Genomic DNA, 19,702 nt, shown 5'->3' with positions numbered 1-19,702 from the left:
AATTTGAAAGGAAACAGCACCTCATACAGGCTAATGATATGAATACCTTAGAACATGAAAATTCTAGAGTCTGAGAACTATGACAATTTTTAGAATTCCCTTGCTTTCTCTACATTTGAAAGATAAAGGATAGGGGCAAGAAGCATGTGAGGAAAAGGCAAGGCCATCAAAGTTATTTCATGACAGCAAGAAAATCTCTCACTCCATCCAAAAATAAGTAAAGAAGGACAAAGTCTAGTAAAAAAAAATTTTTAAAAGTTCATAAAATATTTGCGTTATTAAAACACTATCCACATACTTTCAAATGTTTTTACACCAAAATAAACTTATCGCTTATTTCTATTTCTGCATGATTTTTTGAAGTGCTCTTGTACTGCCTGGAATATATTTGCTCTTTTCCTTCATGCTAACTGGTAGATGAAATGGAGGGCAATTCATTCAGCTAATTGAAATGAATTAACATTCAGAAAGGTTCAGATACCACAGGTGAATTTGAATGATATTGTATAGCATGCATCACAATCTCCAGTTTGGGTATTTAAGTATGAACTACTAATCAACAAAACTCAACTAAGTTTATAAAAAATTAATTATAATAATATATTTATAAATTAAATTATATATAAATTAAATATAATTATAAAATAATTATAAAAAATAATTATTTTGGTTAACAGTTTAGTGAAAGGATTCACAAGATTCAGTTTAGGACACCTTCATGAAAGGCAACAAATACAAGAGAACATAAAAAAAATTTTGGACAAATGGTATTAAAATTTGCTTATTTGAGTGCAAAGAATTTTGGAAATTCACACACTACTCTTTTTTAAGATTTATTTATTTATTTGAAAGTCAGAGTTACACAGCAAGAGAAGGAGAGGCAGAGAGAGACAGGTCTTCCATCTGCTGGTTCACTCCCCAGTTGGCTGCAACAGCCAGAGCTGCGCCGATCCGAAGCCAGGAGTTTCTTCCAGGTCTCCCACATGAGTGCAGGAGCCCAAGGACTTGGGCCATCTTCCACTGCTTTCCCAGGCCACAGCAGAGAGCTGAATTAGAAGTGCAGCAGTTGAGACTTGAATTGGCACCCATATGGAATGCCAGCACTGGAGGCGGCAGCTTTACCTGCTATGCCACAGCGCCAGCCCCATACCACTTTTTCATAACATGTGTTTTTCATGAACTTTTTGAAGACCATTCACATGCATGGGTTTCAAAATTTTTTGCACCCAAATAGTTACTCTTGGAAAAAAAAAAAAAAAAAACTTCATTTTATCTGAAAGGCAGAGAGCAGAGAGAGAGAGAAAGAGAGAGAGCTTCCATCTGCTGGTTTACTCCCCAGATGGCCATGACAGTTGGAGCTCAGCCACATCAAATCTAGGACCCCGGAACTCAATCCAGGTCTAACATATGGATTGTAGTCTGCCTCCCAGGAAGCTGGGTCAGAAGTGGATCCAGGACGTGAACCCGGGCGCTCTAATATGGAATGCGGGCATCCCACGTGACATCTTAACTGCTGCACCATAAACCCTCCTTTCAACCTATCTTTAGACTCCATATTTTCCATGAAGTTTGGAAGTACCCTCACATAATATGGTAATAACAAGAGAAGAAAATTCATTTGGAGGGCTCAGAGATCTCAGGTCCAGGTTTCCTTACCCCCGCCCTCAATCAATGGATTGTTCTGGATACCCTTTGCTGTCAGGTATCGAACTACTATTGATGTGTGTGAACACCTTTGTACTGGGAAACCCGCAGCCTGTTTCAGGCAAGGGTATCTTAGCATGAGCTTATCAAACAGACACATTTCAGCATGTAACCAACCTTAGCCCCACCAGGCTACACCAAAACCAGGGGCATGGATGGTGTTGTAGCACAGTGAGCTAAGCTACTGCCTGAAAAGCCAGCATCTCATATGAGTGCCAGTTCATGCCTTGACTACTCCACTTCCAATCCAGCTCTCTGCTAATGCGCCTGGGAAAGCAGTGAAAGATGGCCCCAATGCATGGGCCCCTGCAACACACGTGGAAGAGCTCTTGGCTCCTAGCTTTTGCCTGGCCCAGCCCCAGCTGTTGTGGCCAACTAGGGAGGGAGCCATCAGATTGAAGATCAATCAGTCTCTTTCTCTGTCTCTCCCTCTATGTTTGTAACTCTGCTTTTCAAATAAATAAAATCAATCTTTTTTAAAAAAAAAATTATTGACAGGCTGATTATGTTATTCTCAAACAACTCACAGATCAAAGATTATTTAACATCATTTACCTTTAGTTAATATATTCCACAGTACTGTCAAGGGTCAATGTCATACTCCAGGCAGGTCCAGAGAAAGGTATTTGGTCAACTCAGACAAGAGATTAACCCATGCTTTAGAAAAGGAATATCCAAAGGTCTGTACAAAATGCAGATAATTCCCTAAAACAACTTAAATAATCATGGGAGTTTTCTTTTAAAAAACTAAAATACTGTGATAACAAAATTTTCATATGCCACCATTTGAGAAAAGATAGTTTTTTCTCTTCATCCATATTCTGAACTCACTCTAATTTGTTCTAAACAGATTTGTTTAAAAGGATTATTTTAGGTAATTTCAAACAGGTAACTTATAAATCCCTACATTAATAACTAAACTGAGATACTCCTTATGTAATGCCAAAAGCTTTGTGTATTCAACTTAGTTTTTTAAATTAAATTAATTTATTTCAGAGGCAGAATGACAGAGAAAGAGTGAGCTCCCATTCACTGACTCACTCCTCAAAAGACCACAAGGGCTGGGAATGGGTGGGGCAGAGCCAAAAACCAGGAATTCAATCACAATCTCCCACATGGGTGGCAGAAATGATGGTTCTTGAACCATCATTATTATCCATCCTCCCTTTCCCACCCACCTCAGTATGTACATTAGCAGGAAGCTGCTGAAGTCAGGACCCAGAACCAGGAATCAAACACAGGAATTCAAACGTAGTATTCATCTTAATTGCTAGGTCGGAAGCCCACCTCCATGTATTCAAATTTTAAGTCTTGTAACCCTAAACAATGACATTGGCTTAATTCACAATTAAATTCTCTTAGTTTTTCCTTTGAATATGTTAAACTTTGAGCAAGACAAAATTTTGAAAACAAGATATCACAAGCTTAGTATTTTCCTTTTTCTTTTAATTTGGGTGGTAGTATTAGTTTTCCCATAATCTTTTTTAAAAATTTGGTAGATCTTCATCGAAAACGTAAATCCTTTTAAACTGATTAGTTTATAAATCTTTGCCAGGATTATGCCTATTCTTTTATTCCAACCAAGGTTTTGTTCTTTCTGGCTTTATCAAAATATGCTTGTCCTGAAATTCTGGAGGGAGTGTGCCCAGGACAAACCTAAACTCTTCAACACACTGTTTCTTTCCATCTTGAGGTTTGGGAATTCTTTAAAATGTCACAGGGATCTGAATAGGATAAAATTTAAGAGGTGTGTACTGGTCACAGTCTGGAAAACTAAAGGGAAGAGACAAACAAGAACAGGGGAGCAGCCCTCTCAGGGAGCCACAAGGACAACTGTCTGATGTTCTGAAACTCCTCAATGGCCTTGGTTAAAGGAGTTTTTAGAGACACAGCTGTAAAGGAAAAGCTGCGATTGCAAACCCCTCCTACTCACCCAAGAAACCTGAGCACTTGGCAGGTAGCGTTTTCTTCTGCTGTCCTTGAATTCCAAACAGCAGCTGAAAGGAGCAGTCTTACTCCTATCAGTGGTTTTTAAAGTGGTCATTGTAGTCACAGACGTCTGTGAAACCGCCAGCTAGAAACACAGGTGCATGAACATCATGCTGTTCTCTCAAGCACACTTTTCATTTGTCACCTAAAGCAAATAAATAAACAATAAATAAGCAAATAAATAAAACAATCCATGTTACCCCGACCTAAAAAGAAAGAAAACAGGCAAGAATGGGATCTGCAGGATAAAGCAAAAAAAAAAAAAAAGGTAGATATTTGGCTCAGATGATGCAGTTTAGAGTAATGGGGCCTCTGAGATTGGCTGATTAGAATGGTGCCTGTGAAACCAAAACATGCCCCCAAACCTGCCCCAAGACAAGTCATCCCCAGTGAGCCCTCCCACCTCTAGGAGATAAAACTGAACAAATTCTCAGGGACACAGAGATAAGACCTGGGGAAAGTTCCTGAAGGGTTTAGAAACAGTGACTAAAGGTAATGTTCATGCAAAGGGCACAGGTGGGACCCATCGGAGAAAGGACTCCTTGAGGCTGTGCCTGTCCTCTCCCTGGGAGACATTTCCTGTTACAGAAAAACAAGATTCAAGGTACTGGGTAAGCACTCGGAAAACAGAGTTTTACAAGGTCATAGGCTTTTCACCAAAGAATACTGAGATCAGGATCAGATGACCAAAAAATATCAGGAGAAACTGGCCTTAGGAACACAAATAAAACCTAACACTTAAGGGCTGCACTCAAATAATCAGAGTACATACTAGGCTCTAAGTATGCGTTGCAGATGTCCACTAGAAAACAGACACAGAGGATTTCAGGAACTTGGTCTGGTTTTCAGTATAGGGAGTCTTGGCTGCATCAAGGCAGGACCTCCAGAACTTTCCTACCTCACACCCTGACACACCTTATATCAAAATTGGGTCTGTTTGGAGCTTTCTGCAGGGAGGGAGATTGTATTTCCTGGAAATGCTGAAGGAAGTGCCCGGGGGAGAGAGGTTGAGAAGGTGCTCACTGTGTAATTCAGGCTTATATTAAGGTTATTTTAGAGAGGGTGGAAGAACTAGTGGTTTGGTCAGGTTTGGGTACAGTAAGAAAATGGGAGAAATTCAGTGATTTACTGGCATACATTTATCTATGAAGCAAGTGCAACTGAAAATGCTAGAATACTCGTTGAAGGAATCACACTCACATACTGGGTTAGGGGTTCTGCTGATCATGTGTGTGTGTGAGTGTGTGTGTATGCCTGTGCATGCACACATATTTTATTACATGGTGTGTATATATATATATATATTATCGTAGACCTTTACTTTCCTGTAACTCTCCTAGTAAAAACGTTAAACTGTCTTTCAAGATTCCAAACCGGTGCTGCACAGACCACTTGCTTTCCAAAAATATCTCTAATATACTCTCCCTATACAAAATCTGAAGTCCGGGAACCATGACACCTGGTGGAAAGTCATTGAGCCTGAGGGGACAGGGTGCTGAGGACAGGGCTCCCCAGGGGGGCAGGGCCAGGGCTCCTGACCAGTGTGGCCCCAGCCAGCATTGATCTGGTTGTGATCAATTCTGAGTCCAATGACCCTGGCCCAAGGCCTGGCGTGGGAGGATGCGACAGGCTGTGTCTTCTTCTGGGGCAGCTGGGGTTACAGGAGTCTCTGCAGCTGTGCCAACCACCAGCAACTCTGAGCCTACAGCCCAGGACTCTGCATCAGAACCCCCTTGGCGATGTTCTGGGAAACTGTTTATGTACAGCTGGGGCAAACACTCTGGCTTAGGCGAGCAACCACGTCAGGCTATCAGGACTACTTTCTATTTCTCACATATTTATGCCTCATGAAGAAGCACAGGTCTATTAAAAATATCAGAAGCCTTTTTTCAGTCAGTTAACTCAGTTGAACTGGACCCAGGGTACAGAGCTCATGTATTCAAAGATGAGTCTGACAGGATTTCACAGTAAATAAATGAGATCGTAGCGTTTTTTTCTTTGTTATTATTCACTTGGCATTCAATTCCTTAATATTGTATACTTATTTATGCATTTAACTTACTTGAAAGGCAGTGAGACAGACAGACTGAAATCTTTTATCTGTAAGTTCAATTCCCAAATGCCTCAACAGCCAGGGATACACCAGGCTCGGGCTAGGAGCTCAGAACTCTATTTAGGTCTTCCACAAGGGTGGCAGGGTCATAACTAATGAGCTATCATCACTCCTGCCTTACAGAATGTGCATTAGCGGGAAGTGGAGCTGAGAATAGAGCCCAGTCGCTCTGATGGGAGGCAGGCATCCCAAGCAATGTCTTAACTGCTGTGCCAAATGCTCACCCCCGGAATTAAATTTTTTGAAGCACTATGCTGACAATTGAATGGAACCACAAAAGACACAGCATAACAATGCAATGTTGAGCAAGAAAAACAATGCTGGCGGCATCACACTACTGATTTAAAACATACAACATAGCTATAGTAAGCAAACAGCATGGTATTGGCATAAAAACAGACACGCACACTCCAGAAGTAAATCCAAAAGTTTTCCATTGGTTTGCCTCAACAAAGGCAGCAAGAAAGCAAGATAGCAAAAACACAATCTCTTCAATAAATGTTGAGAAAGTGGGTTATCTACATGTAGAAGAATTAGACTGGACTCTCATTTCGTATCATATACAAATATCAACTCTGAATAAAGGAGATGGCAGGGGCTGGCATCTTGCTGCAGTGGATTAAGCCACAGCCTGCAACAGTAGCATCTTATATGGGCATCAATTTGAGTCCTGGCTGCTCCGCTTCTGATCCAGAGCCCTGCTTATGTACCTGGGAAAGCAGTGGAAAATGGCTCAAGTGCTTGGGCCCCTGTACCTATGTGGGAGACCTGGATGAAACTCCAGGCTCCAGGCTCCTGCTTTAAATTGGCCCAGCCCTGGCTGTTGCAGCCATTTGGGGAGTGAATCGGTGGAAAGAAGGTCTTGGTCTCTCTCTCTCTCTTTCTCTCTCTCGCTCTCTCTCTCTCTGCCTCTAGCTCTCTAACTCTGCATTTGAAATAAATAAAATAAATCTTTTTAAAAAATAAAGCAAAGAGTATGTGGCTTAATGATTGAGGTACCCATGTCCTAATTGAGAGTACCTGGGTTTGATTCCAGCTCTGGCTCACTGACTCCAGCTTCCCGCCAGTGCAGACTCTGCAAGGCAAGTGGTGGCTCAAGTAGATGGGTCCTTGCCACCTGATTAGGAGGCCTGGATTGAGTTCCTAACTTCCAGTTTCAGTCCCAGCTAGTCCTTGCTATCAAGGGCATTTTATGGGGCCGGCGCTGGGGCGCAGCAGGTTAAAGCCCTGGCCTGAAGCGCCAGCATCCCATATGGGTGCAGGTTCTAGTCTCGGCTGCTCCTCTTCCCCAGCTCTCTGCTGCGGCCTGGGATAGCAGTAGAAGATGGTCCAAGTACTTGGGTCCCTGCACCCATGTGGGAGACCTGGAAGAAGCTCCTGGCTCCTGGCTTCAGATCGGTGCAGCTTCGGCCATTGCGGCCAACTGGAGAGTGAACCAGCGGATGGAAGACCTCTCTCTCTGTCTCTACCTCTCTCTGTAACTCTTTCAAATAAATAAAATCAATCTTTTTTTTAAAAAAAAAAAGGGCATTGTATGAGTGAATGAATGAAAAGTTTCAGTTGTGTGCAGTGAAAAAGGTTTGGACAACTAATATACATAGTGATTACAATTAATATTGTATTTTATCAAAAGTTATACTGAACATTTGCTAACAGAATACGTAGATCTTAAGTATTCTCATCATACACATAAACACACAAAAAATGTAACTATGCAAATCAATGGACATGTTAGATTGGTCATGGTAATCATTTCACAATGTATTTATATGTTGAAATATCACAATATATAATTTAAATGTATACAATTTTTGTTGATTATACATCAATAAAACTGGAACAAAATTAAACACAAATCAGGAACTTTTTAAGTAGATAACAGAAAAGCATACAATTTATATGATTCACAATATAAGAGTGCTTCAGAAAGTTCATGAAAAATGAAATTAAAAGTTAAGTTTATTTTGGTAAAAAAAATTGAATCCAAGGATAGTTTTTCATGACATGCATTTTCCATGAATTTTTTGAAGATCCTTTGTATTTTTATCATATATATCACTTTACTAATATGCAATAATACCATCTAGGATTATCCTCAGTTATGATGAGGGCAGAAAGTAACTCTATGTGGCTAAAAAGAATCTTTATGCAGCTGAACTTTGATCATGCAAAGAGTGACAATTTTACCAGGCATTCTTAAGAAAAATTGTCTACTTGTAGGTTCTGTTTAATAAGCTCATCCAAGGATTCAATTCTCTAGTGTCCTTCATTATTTGATAAGAGTCTACATACTGAATTTTTCACGGAAATTGTAGATATTTTAGGGGCCAACGCTGTGGCATGGCAGGTAAAGCCATCAGCTGTAGTGCTGGCATCCCATATGGGCGCTGGTTCAAGTCCCAGCTACTCCACTTCCTTTCTGGCTCTCTGCTGTGGCCTGGGAAAGCAGTAAAAGATGGCCCAAGTCCTTGGGCCCCTGCACCACGTGAGAGACCCGGAAGAAGGTCCTGGCTCCTGGCTTCAGCTCTGGCCATTGTGGCTAACTGGGGAGTGAGCCAGAGGATGGAAGATCTCTCTCTGCCTCTCCTTCTCTCTCTGTATAACTCTGAATTTCAAATCAATAAATAAGTCTTTAAAAAAATCCTTTAAAAATTGTAGATATTCTCCAGTGGGAAAGATGATCCTTAATTTATAATTATATTGCGGCGGGGGGGGGGGGGGCAATGACCACTTTTGTATCTGGCACAGTGGTTTCTTCCCTATATTTAAAATGCTTTTCCTGATGAATTATGGATGTCTACTATTCTAAAATTCTGCTGGAATTATCTTTATCATCACCTTTTCTCTGAAATCTAAATTCCTAAAAATCGAAAACTATGCTGACATGGCAGCCATAGTGGAAAACTCCTATGAAAGATTATAGCCAAAATGTGGTTCAGAGTACCAAAATTTTGTATCAAGTACAAAATTATTATAAATATTACCTATAATTACATTCAGGCTATCTGCATAAAGTATATATAAAACATAAGTGAATTTCATATTTAGAATTGAACCTCATTCCTAAGATATCTCATTATTTACAGGCAAATACACCAAAATCTGAAAAAAAAATAGAAAATTTAAAAAATCAGAAATATTTCAGGTCCCAAGCATTTTGAATGATCTTGTACAAAGAGCAAGATCAAGAAGACAGTGGGGGCCGGCGCCGCGGCTCAATAGGCTAATCCTCTGCCTAGCGGCGCCGGTACCCCAGGTTCTAGTCCCGGTCGGGGCGCCAGATTCTGTCCTGGTTGCCCCTCTTCCAGGCCAGCTCTCTGCTGTGGCCCAGGAGTGCAGTGGAGGATGGCCCAAGTGCTTGGGTCCTGCACCCCACGGGAGACCAGGAGAAGCACCTGGCTCCTGCCTTTGGACCAGCGCGGTGCGCCGGCCACAGCATGCTGGCCGTGGCGGCCATTGGAGGGTGAACCAACGGCAAAGGAAGACCTTTCTCTCTGTCTCTCTCTCTCACTGTCCACTCTGCCTGTCAAAAAAAAAAAAAAGAAGAAGAAGAAGAAGAAGAAGAAGAAGAAGAAGAAGACGACGACGACGACAGTAGGGGCTGCCATTGTGGCTTAACGTTAAAGTTGCTGTCTGCAATGCCGGCATCCCATATGGATGTTGTACCTGAGCGAGTATGAACAAAGGAGCTCCACAAATTGATAAAATTTGATGGTCCTTTATTTGCCAGCGGTGGAGAATGGGCTCATGCCCTAAAGAACTCTCGACCCTGAAGCCCAAAGCAACAGGGTTTATAAAGGCAAAAACCACAAAATCAGGAGGGGAATTCATGGTTGCTAGGAACAGGGGGGAATACATGGTTACCGGGGTCAAGCTGACCTAAAACCTATGCAAAACTAGTATCAATTATAATCTTGACAATACCAGTTACAATTTTATAATCCTGACATTAATCCAGGTATTGGTTTTAATTACATGTAGGACATAGACAAATTACATTTTTATCATTAACCCAGGTGTAGCCTACTCACTTCCAAGCTTGAGCAATCATGGTAGGGGTTTCTGTGCTCTGCCAAGTGTGATGTAGTGGACTGCTATTGTTCAACTGTTTTAGATCATAGTTTCAGACCAGAGTCTCACGGTGTGGGGGGGCACCTTCTCAGAATGGAGTCTCAAATGCTCCAAAATGGAGTCCCTACTGTCAAGGTGCTACTTCATGGATACCGGTTTGAGTTCTGGCTGCTCCACCTCCAACCCAGCTCCCTGCTAATGCACCTGGGAAAGCAGTAGAAGATGGTCCAAGTGCTTGGGTCCCTGAACCCACGTGGGAGAACCAGATGAAGCTCCTGGCTCCTGGCTTCAGTTTGGCCAGCCCTGCAGTTGCAGACGTTTGAGAAGTGAACCAGCGGATGGAAGATCAATCTCTCAATGTCTCTCCCCTCCCCCCATAATCCTGCCTTTAAAAGTAAATAAATAAATCTTTATTTTTTTAAAAAAAGATGACAGTGGAGTATTTTAACCCTTTGACATGCCTTCATGTGAGAGAAAACAAGGAAGTCAAAAGAAAACTATTACAGGTATCCTTAGTACATGTACTTGCAAACACAGAAAACTTCATGAAACTCAGAACACCAGTAAGTCAGGTGGCCTGGGAAAAACTGGGGAAGATGTTTGAGCCCCAACTATACATATGGGAGACCTGGATGTTGCTCCCAGCTCCTGGCTTCAGCTTGGTCCAGCCCTGGCCGTTGTGGTCATTTCGGCAGTGAAACAGCAAATAAAAGATCGATCTCTCTCTCTCTCTTTCTCTCTCTTTCCTCCCCTCCCCCATCTTTGTAACTCTTTCAAATAAATATATGGAATCTTTAAAAAAAAGAAAACAAGTCACATTGAAAATGATGTGAATAACATGCTAACAAATGCAGCAGAAAAAAATATGGTCACCAGGAAATTAAGCTAATATTACCAAATAACATAAAGGAAATTAAAACAAACATAAGATTACAAAAGAATAGCAAGACCAGAAACAAAGAAGGTAGAAAATGAGTCTTCTAAACAAAAACAAAAGAATAATACAAGAAATGTTAATGACAATCTAGGAAAGATTAGAAAAGGTAATTTCAGAAATGAGTACTAAACTTCAAGGAACATAAGCCAGAGAAAGGCCCACATGGGCATCTTGCGAGGCTAAATACTACCATTTACAATACATAATATGGATAATACATGATATGGATGACTTAGGCATAATGTCAAATTTCATAAAGGAGAAACTGCATTGACCCAAGTAAAGTAGGCAAATGAGCCGATAGTGGAAGACTTTGACATCTGTCTCTCCAACAAAAGCATGACCACAGAAAACATAAACATATTCATAAGGCAGCTCTTGCATCCTTAGGTACTTTCTGCTCAGGTCATCCACTCCTAATCATCAGACACCCGGTGGGACAACACTAATTGGAAGTCCCATTTCCCATTATTTGAAATGAGCAAAATGTTCTATATCAAACTCAACATCTCAACTGGTGTTTTTCTAACATTTTTCAGTTATTTTTTTCATTTATTTTCAACTTCAAATTGTTGTTGATGTAAGTATTTAATGTGATGGATTTTCCTAGGAGCATTACTTTTTCTACAAACCATAGATTCTAGTATTTTTATCTCATTGTAATTATTTTCTAGAAATTTTGTATTCGAATTCCCTTTTTACCCTAAATTTTTGTTATTAAGCAAACATAACATTGCTGGAAAAATTTAAAAATAGAAACAAACAAAAATGGAAAACTAAATTTCACTTGTGAATTTAATGCAAAAATATTAAACATAATAATAGTAAAAAGAATCTAGCATTATATTCAAAAGCTAGACTCTGATGTATGTGTTTATTTAGCCTACCATTTAAAATGCTGCATTCTGTATCATTTTGCCTGGGTTTGGTTCCCAGCTATAGTTCCTGTGGTCAGGTTGCTGCTAATGCAGACCCTGTGACAAAATGATTATGGCTCAAATAATTGGATTATTGCCATCCACATGGAAGACCTGGGTTGTACCCAAGGCTGGCAACTTCAGCCCCACTAAGCCCCAGCCATTTCGGCCATTTCAGCCATTTGGGGAGGGAATACGCAGATCAGAGATGGCTCTCTATTCTGTCTCTCTCTTTCTATCTGTCCTGCTCTGTCTCTCTGCCTTGCAAATAAATAGAAATAAATGAAAACTGAATCATACTCAACCTTTAAAATATATGTTCTGTCCAAATGGGAACTTTCTATAGGTATACAGTTGCCTATAACTAGAAAATACATTAAATAACTCACTATATTAATAATTAAAAGAAAAAATTTATCTTTATAGATATAAAAACATATTTGAGGAAACTGAAGTTATTAAGGAATATTTTTAAAATCTCACAAAATAGTAAATAATTGATTTTTTTTTTGAGAGTAGAAGAAGTGAAGTTTTATTTAAGTAAGAAAAAGAGAAGCTCCAGGGGCCGGTGCCATGGTGCAGGTTAATCCTCCACCTGCAGCACCGGCATCCCATATGGGCGCCAGTTCTAGTCCTAGCTGCCCCTCTTCCAATCCAGCTCTCTACTATGGCCTGGGAAAGCAGTAGAAGATGGCTCGAGTGCTTGGGCCCCTGTACCTGCATGGGAGACCGGGAAGAAGCACCTGGCTCCTGGCTTTAGATCCGCACAGTTCTGGCCATTGTGGCCATCTGGGGAATGAATCAACGGAAGGAAGACCTTTCCCTCTGTCTCTCCCTTTCACTGACAGTAACTCTACCTCTCAAATAAATAAATAAAATCTAAGAAAAAGAGAAGCTCCAAACAGTACTATCAGAGGGGCTGGTGCTTACAATTTAGGGGTATTTGTATGTCTTTACCACGTTATCTCCAAGGAACAAAGATAATGGTTACACATTAGTTACCTGAGTTGGGGGGGGGGGGGGAGTTTGGCAGTCTTAATGGAGCCCTTTCTAGTTTGTATTTATGGAGACCTAGATCTTGTCATTGAAACTTAGGTCTTGTCACCTTTGATAAGTATTTGTTACAAGGGGTTTCCATCCTGATTTATTTAGCGTGTATGTGCTGGGAGGGAGCATCAGCATATGTGTTGGGAAGGAGCTGCAGGATACAGCCAGTCTGGCCTGCTTCTAGTTCCAGGCTCCCTCATTCCCCCTCTCTGCTTATGGAAACCCTGGCTGATGACAGGGCTTAGAGCAGAGATGGCTCTGGCTTCTTCAAGCTGAGTAGCGGAGAAGCAGGGGCCCTCAGTCAGGCCAAGGTCCCTGCATGGGGTGGCCTTTCAAGGGGGCCTCTGTACCAACTCATAGCACTGTTTCCAACCGAGGTTCCATGTGCAAGACCATCTGGAGTTTCATTGCTTCAAGTCTCGAAGAAACAAATTTAACAAGCAGGTTAAAAATGTAGACCCTAAACATTAGAGTACGGATTATCATAGACAATGGGCCCAGCAGAGCAAGAATCCACGCTGTCGATGGCAACCGGGGTTTCATTTGTTCCCAGACTTGACTTGCCATTTGTGTCTTAACTGAAAGACTTTTTCATCACATGGCCTTTTGTAGGATTTTATCTGTTCATGTATCTATGGCTCCTGAGATGTTGATATGGAAGCAGCAAGAGGTGTTTGGCACTGCACATACTCCTGCTTGCTGAGCTAACATATAGTCCAAACCAAGTCTGTGGTCTAAGACCATCTGTGCTAATAAGTTAAGAAATTTTTGTAGGCCTTTGAGGTTGAGACAAGCTTCCTGAGCTATGTCACCTACAATGTTGGTAATATTAGATTCTTGTGGGTGAGTACTAACTACTCCATAGGTTCACCCAGCCAGCGATGCCACTGGGTCAGCAACACCCAGTACAATCAGGGTGTTCTCTGGTTCTCTTTTGGTTCTGGCTTGGTAAGCCCTCTTAATCAATGCCTGATTGATTGAGAAAGAAGATTCCTTCTGAGTCTGGCATTAATTGGCCCAACATCCAACATCCTCTGGTTTTACCTGGATGGAGACATCTTACACTCAATGCCTTTCTAGACTGGCTATTGTAACCTACAAAGAACATCCTCAGGGAAGACAAAGAAGCTTTTTTGTGGGCATGCCGTTAAAATTGTTTTTTAATTTTTTTAAAGATATTTATTTATTTGAAAGGCAGAGTTACACAGAGGCAGAGGCAGAGAGAGAGAGAGAAGGTCTTCCATCCAATAGTTCACTCCCCAAATGGAGCTGGAGCTGAGCTGATCTGAAGCCAGAAACCTGGAGCTTCTTCTGGGTCTCCCAAGCAGGTGCAGGGCCCAAGACTTGGGCCATCTTCTACTGCTTTCCCAGGCAATTGCAGAGATCTGGATTAGAAGTGGAGCAGCTGGGACTCAAAATGGCACCCATCCATATGGGATTCCAGTACTGCAGACGGCATCTTTACCAGTTATGCCACAGCACCAGCCCCGAGTAATATTATTACTTAGCAGTGGATCATGATGTTGAACATTTTGGGGGATGAGAGGTTTGTTTTGTTTTGTTTTTTATGCCTTGCCTTGACTTTACTGGTTTTACCCTCACTCTGTTGGAGCATACTGATCACATCGCCAATAGAGTAGGATGACTCTTATTTTCATAGACTCCCTTTCAGCCAAAGCCCCAGCCAAAAATAGAAGTATAGCAATAAAGTCCTCCCATATTTATGTAGGAAGTTACTTGTCCCTCCCACAAGAGTTGATCTATGGACATGACAAGGTTAGAGAAGGACAGATTTTTGACCTCTTACTATTGGTGTCAACCCATTTCAAATCTGAGGCTTAAACCACCAAGGCTCAATGGTGGTTGAGAAGAAAAGAAAAACAAACCCAGCAATTGTTCAAGTCGGTGCCTGCATTTGCCACATGGACAAGGGAGTTGTGATCAACCCTGTTTTTAAAAGAACCAATAGCTGTACCCATCAGTGTTACATACATACAACATAAGAAAAAGAGCCCTCACACCCAGCAGAGGAAGAGCTGTACTATTATGACCACTTTGTCAGCTGTCTCATCAGAGAGGTTGTTACTCCTAGTCTCACTGCCACAGTCAAGACTCACTGCAGTTAGTGATGTTACCAGATGAGGACACTAGTCTTGGCTTACCATCAGATATGACCTTTGAAGAGGAGGTTCTCAGTGAGCTCACAGGTGTACGTGTCTGGGTGGGTCATCTTTTCCTGATCTTGCTCTTTGCATTGAGATGTCTACAGTTTGAATCTGGAGTGATGGATCCAGGAGTCAATCCCATTCACCTTGACAATGATGAGTATGGATAGAATCATGATATATGATCCCTTCCAGATGAGTTCTAAGGAAAGGGAGAGAGAGGGCAAAGCTTTGATTAGTACATTATCCCCTGGGTTAAAGAGTGGATTTCCCTCTTTCCAGGGCTGAGAGTCAGTTATTGGATAGTTTGTTGGAAGATTCTTTCTTAACCTGATAAAATCTAACTATATCTGCCCCAAAACAGCATCTTGCTTAATAAGGAAATGTTAGATGCATAGCAACTAAGATCAGAAGCAAAATAATGATATTCATTATCTCCACTACTATAAATGTATTCACTAAGTTAATTAGTCCAGATAAAGAAATTCAGTGCAAAAGAAACAGAAAGAGGTGGAGAGGCATGGATTGCAGGAGATTCTGTGCCCCAGCCTCAGGCAAATGGGATTTGCTTTCTGCCTGCCGCGGACTGAGGTGTCCATGATGGAATTACCCAATAAGGAGAAAATCTGTTCCAGTGAGCCCAGACCACCCCAGAAATGCAATGGCTGTGGAGCAGGCAGCCAGGCCATACTGAGGTTGAGTTTCCAACCAAGATACTAGATTCTTCTAGTAAGGATAGAGAACTTTGAGTCCTTAGCAGTGAAAATGGCATGGTCTGTGTTAGCATCCCACAGTTTGAAGGCATGACAATTAAGGAACACACATAGAAACGTGTGCAAAGAAAAAAGGAAATCTGTAATTTTTAGAAGTAGGAAGACATTCTTCTGTGCCAAAATGGGTACATTCTGCTCAGTTATCAAGTTTGAAAATCTCCAAGAATCAAAGAGATTGTGTCACTGGGGTCCCATCATAGCCCTTGGTGTTATAGCAATATGTTCAACGATGGCCATGATTGACTCTGTGCTGTGGTACTGACCCTTACATACAACTGGAGGAAGTGTGAATTTCATCATGTTGATAAGTTGGACTGTCATGATTCATTATAATTACTTCAATGCCATGTTTGTTGGTCCTGGCTTTGTCCTCTGCGGTGGAAACCGGAAAATTCTCAGGATACCGTATATCTCGAGTATTGTAGTCTGCCAAGCATCCAAGGCACCACATTCACATCACATTCACATTCTACACACTGTAGAAAGTGTAACAGATGTGTAATGAATATGGATCATCACTGTCCTTGGATCAACAATTGTAGTTACCAAAATCATGCTTCATTCACATTGTTTCTCCTGTCAGAGAAACTGGGTTGTATCCATACTGCTTTCATTTTTGTTATGACTATGTACACACAGCTTTATAATCAGCTCTCCTCTGGGTGGAACACAGTAAAGACTGATACGGAGAGATCCTCTTCCAATTGTTCCCTTTGGATTAGCTGCATTTGCTGCCAACTTGTTTGCCTTGGGGTTAGCATGAGGAACAACTATAGCTGTTGGGATGTTGTTTTTTTAATCCAGATGAAAATAATTCTCAAACAAAACTTCTATTGAATCAAGGATTGAAGAGAAGGCTAAATATCAAATTAATATTATCAGCTGAAGTCTTTGTTTTTCTTTATGATTTGGGAGATAGATGGAAGAACTTCAAACAGGTATTTATCTGGTCAGGGGCCCCTGATAGAGATGGACTGAAATGGCCAATATGAGAAAGCTGTCACCAGTATAGCTTAACAATAGAACAGTTAAAACAAAAAGCAGGCTGGCACCATGGCTCACTAGGCTAATCCCCTGCCTGCGGCGCAGGCACCCCAGGTTCTAGTTCCGGTTGGGGCGCCGGATTCTGTCCCGGTTGCTCCTCTTCCAGTCCAGTTCTCTGCTGTGGCCCAGAAAGGCAGTGGAGGATGGCCCAAGTGTTTGGGCCCTGCACCTGCATGGCAGACCAGGAGGAAGCACTTGGCTCCTGGCTTTGGATCAGCGTGGTGCACCAGCTATAGCAGCCATTTGGGGAGTGAATCAACAGAAGGAAGATCTTTCTCTCTGTCTGTCTCTCTCTCTCTCTCTCACTGTCTAACTCTGCCTGTCAAAAAAAAAATAATAAAAAAATTTTAAAATTAAAAAAAAGCAGGTAAGAGAGTCAGAAGTGTTCACTATAAAGTAATAGAGGATTATGGTGGTGCCTGCTGTCCTTTGAATAAAGGAATCAAAACCTACTTTATGAGCCCTTGCACTGAAGAACCTCAAATACAGCTACAAAAAGGGGAGTTCACATTGGCCATGAGAGGTTTACATTACTGGTTATAGAGACAAAACTCTTAATGATTCCTTTGTAGAACATGTTTCAAGAATCAGAGGATGGTTCCCAAGAAACTGTATGTGGAAAAGTGTCCCTGTGATGCAGAAACAGATCTGGCCCCAAAGGGCGAGAAGAAAATAGATAGCCACTGTAAATGTGAAATGATTCTTTAAAGCTGCTTTATTACTTGAAAATTGTACATAACTACTCAATAATTATGCAAAGAGTCTACTCTGGTGAAGGTGTTCTTTTCCTCAAAGGTGCCCTAGTGCCACAATATAAATATTTTTATACTGTTTTGAAATGGAGAAGCCATTCTGTATATGCCTTTGAATCCTACTCTTTTTACCACCTCTTCTTCCACCCAAAAGGGAAAACCATTTTACCAAGTAAGTCGAAATTGCATTTTCTCTAGGATTTTTTTATGTGATACACACTCTGGACCTTACCTGCAGATGTAGTTCTCTCTTTGCCAAAAACAACTGCATGTGATGCTTTTATTTCCCCTCACTTTATATCTCTTATATTGTCAGATTCAATATAAGCTCAGATTTTATTACCTGTCTTTTAATAATGCAGATTTTGTCAAATCAAATAAAGATTAATGTATGTTCTGTAAAAAAAAAAAAACAGAAACAAAGAAGCAAAAGTTTTTTCTTTTCTTTTTTTTCTAAATGTTTAATTTGGCTTTCTGTGAGACCTCTTTCTTTTTTTAATATTTTTTATTTAGTAAATATAACTTTTCAAAGTACAGTTTATGGATTACAATGGCTTCCCCCCCATAATTTCCCTCCCACTCGCACCCCTCCCATCTCCCACTCCCTCTCCCATTCCATTCACATCAAGATTCATTTTCAATTATCTTTATATACAAAAGATCAATTTAGTATATATTAAGTGAAGATTGCATCAGTTTGCACCCACACAGAAACACAAAGTGTAAAATACTGTTTCAGTACTAGTTATAGCATTACTTCACATTGGACAACACATTAAGGACAGATCCCACATGAGAAGTAAGTACACAGTGACTACTGTTGTTGACTTAACAATTTGACACTCTTGTTTATGGTGTCAGTAATCTCCCTAGGCTCTAGTCATGAGTTGCCAAGGATATGGAAGCCTTTTGAGTTCGCCGACTTCGATCTTATTCCGACAGGGTCATAATCAAAGTGGAAGTTCTCTCCTCCCTTCAGAGAAAGGTACCTCCTTCTTTGATGGCCCTGTTCTTTCCACTGGGATCTCACTCACAGAGACCTTTCATTTAGGTCTTTTTTTTTTCCCAGAGTGTCTTGGCTTTCCATGCCTAAAATACTCTCATGGGCTCTTCAGCCAGATTCAAATTTCTTAAGGGCTGATTCTGAGGCCAGAGTGCTATTTAGGACATCTGCCATTCTATGAGTCTGCTATGTATCCCGCTTCCCATGATGGATCATTCTCTCCTTTTTAATTCTATCATTTAGTGTTAGCAGACACTTGTCTTGTTTGGGTGATCCCTCTGACTCTTAGACCTATCAGTGTGATCAACTGTGAACTGAAATTGATCACTTGAACTAGTGAGGTGGCATTGTTACACGCCACCTTGATAGGATTGTATTGGAATCCTCTGGCACGTTTCTAATTCCACCATTTGGGGCAAGTCCGATTGAGCATGTCCCAAATTGTACATCTCCTCCTTCTCTGATTCCCACTCTTATATTTAACAGGGATCACTTTTCAGTTAAAATTTAAACACCTAAGAATAATTGTGTGTTAATTACAGAGTTCAACCAAAAGTACTAGAACAAAACAAAACAAAAATACTAAAATAGATAAAGTATACATTGTACATCAACAGTCAGGACAAGAGCAGATCAAGTCTCTGTTTCTCATAGTGTCCATTTCACTTCAACAGGTTTCCCCTCTGGTGCTCAGTTAGTTGTCGCTGATCAGGGAGAACACATGATATTTGTTCCTTTGGGACTGGCTTAATTCACTCAGCATAATGTTTTCCAGATTCCTCCATCTTGTTGCAAATGACCGGATTTCATTGTTTTTGACTGCTGTATAGTATTCTATAGAGTACAAGTCCCATAATTTCTTTATCCAGTCTACTGTTGATGGGCATTTGGGTTGGTTCCAGGTCTTAGCTATTGTGAATTGAGCTGCAATAAACATTAAGGTGAAGACAGCTTTTTTGTTTGCCAATTTCATTTCTTTGGGTAAATTCCAAGGAGTGGTATGGCTGGGTTGTATGGTAGGGTTGTATTCAGATTTCTGAGGAATCCCCAGGCTGACTTCCATAGTGGCTTAACCGGTTTGCATTCCCACCAACAGTGGGTTAGTGTCCCTTTTCCCCCACATCCTCTCCAGCATCTATTGTTGGTAGATTTCTGAATGTGAGCCATTCTAACCGGGGTGAGGTGAA

The 19,702-nt window shown here is 41.0% G+C and overlaps 1 long non-coding RNA gene and 1 pseudogene across 1 annotated transcript in view; one reads left to right on the top strand and one right to left on the bottom strand.

Annotated features, from left to right (window-relative positions):
• Positions 1-874: 874 nt before the first annotated feature.
• LOC133761744 (uncharacterized) overlaps positions 875-19,702 on the bottom strand; it is a 44,653-nt gene continuing 25,825 nt past the window's right edge. The window contains exons 2-4 of the long non-coding RNA XR_009866219.1: positions 14,941-15,145; positions 3,638-3,838; positions 875-1,046 (exon numbers count right to left, since the gene is read on the bottom strand). This is a non-coding gene — a long non-coding RNA (uncharacterized LOC133761744). The remainder of the gene's footprint in view (positions 1,047-3,637; positions 3,839-14,940; positions 15,146-19,702) is intronic.
• LOC133763174 (palmitoyltransferase ZDHHC6-like) lies at positions 15,838-17,468 on the top strand (annotated as a pseudogene).

This window comes from Lepus europaeus, chromosome 1 (assembly GCF_033115175.1).
Source record: "Lepus europaeus isolate LE1 chromosome 1, mLepTim1.pri, whole genome shotgun sequence".
Classification (NCBI taxonomy): Eukaryota; Metazoa; Chordata; class Mammalia; order Lagomorpha; family Leporidae; genus Lepus; species Lepus europaeus.
Note: the sequence above shows the minus strand (reverse complement) of the source record. Positions and strands in the feature narration are given on the sequence as shown.